The sequence below is a fragment of the Halyomorpha halys genome, unplaced genomic scaffold (genome assembly GCF_000696795.3).
Source record: "Halyomorpha halys isolate HHAL.00 unplaced genomic scaffold, Hhal_1.1 Scaffold404.1, whole genome shotgun sequence".
Classification (NCBI taxonomy): Eukaryota; Metazoa; Arthropoda; class Insecta; order Hemiptera; family Pentatomidae; genus Halyomorpha; species Halyomorpha halys.
In genome coordinates, this window is record NW_027114257.1 from 17,566 (window position 1) to 19,243 (window position 1,678).

Genomic DNA, 1,678 nt, shown 5'->3' on the forward strand with positions numbered 1-1,678 from the left:
TTCAGCAATAGAGGCAGGAGGATAGAAAATGGTTCTTCCATTCAACCAGGCAAACACCAAATATATACTTACCAACACTCTACAGCCACCCCACCCACTGTTGCGTTTGCAGGTTGTACATTTGAAAGCATTTTTGAGTAATAATAATACCAATAATTTATTTATTTGTTTTTGGGACAACCCCCATACAAAAAGAGTTAGCCTGTAAAGTACATGTAACCATCATTGTAATAATAATTAAATATTAATATTTTTGAGTTGCTACGGTACCTAGTTTATGCGAACAATAAACCCAGCCCAGAGGTACAGAAGCGCATAACTACAGCAAAAAGTGATATTTTGGAATGACAAAAACGCAGATAGGCCATGTGCTATAGAGATAATATAGAGCTTTAGTATTATACAGAATTAACTTATGCCTCAGAGACATGGCCCTCATCGCGTGCGACTGCCAATAGTTTAATGACATTTGAGAGAAAAATCTTAAGAACAATACTTAGCCCAGTAAATAATGGCACCCAGTTTGGGCTGAGGCACAATACAGACTTGTACCAAATTTACTGGGAACTGGATATGGTACAACATATAAAAATCAGAAGAATGCGGTTGGCTAGGCATTGCGCAAGAATAGATGGTAAGCCATTCATTAAGAAATTAATGATTGGGTATACATAAGGAAAAATAAAGAGAGGACTTCTGCGCAGGGACGGATAGAAAAGGAGGCGATGTCTTGATGCGGGGAAGACCCGTGCCGAGATGTATAGCCTCTGATGAACTAAATATTGCACAAATGCACAATGCATAAATGCAACGTATTTAGTTACTTTTGGGAATCACAATAGAAATTCGCAGATAAAAGACTAGCAATAAAGGGTGTTGAAGAGGATAAACCAGTCATGGAGTATCCCTCCTGGACCAAATTGACACATCCCTGATTTTTTTTTAGATTTTTAGATTGGTTCTACTGGTGCTACAGTTGGAAAATTTTGACGGGAATACTCCGTTTCTTGATGTTTAATAAAATTAAATCCGTTTTTACCCAATAAATACAGCGTTGGATTTGAGAAGGATTGATGGTGGATATCAAAAAACTAATTTTCAGATTAGGTGTCTAATATTTTTTCCCTCAATATCCAAGAAACTATACACATTGGTAGCTTAAAATATTTTTTGACCCAACCACTTAGGTTTCGAAATATCAATGAAAAACTGACGATTTTTTACTTTTTTGCATTTTTCACTCCCAAATTTTTTTTTTTTTGGCTTACCACTGGGCTACTAAGGGAAGACGTGCGAGTAGACACATACGATATTTAATACACTTTTTTCCGGGTGAGTTACAGCCTAGTTTTTGTTCTCACAGTAAAATTAATCAAGGAAAAAATATATATTTTTTTAAAAATTAAAATGAGTTCATTAAAAAAATATACAAAAATGGTTGTATACACCAATTAGAAAAACATATGTCTGTCGAAGTCTGTGTGGAAATTAACCAAAAACATAAGCTTAAACAAAATGATTTCAATAATTTAAAATAAAAATATTGTATTTTTGATTAAAAAAACAAATAAACGAAGAAATGGTAACTAGTGGAATGTGGTTGCGGAAAAACACTATAATCGATATAAAATGCTATATTTTTATTTTATTCCCCTCTGAGCAATTTTAAATTTAGGTT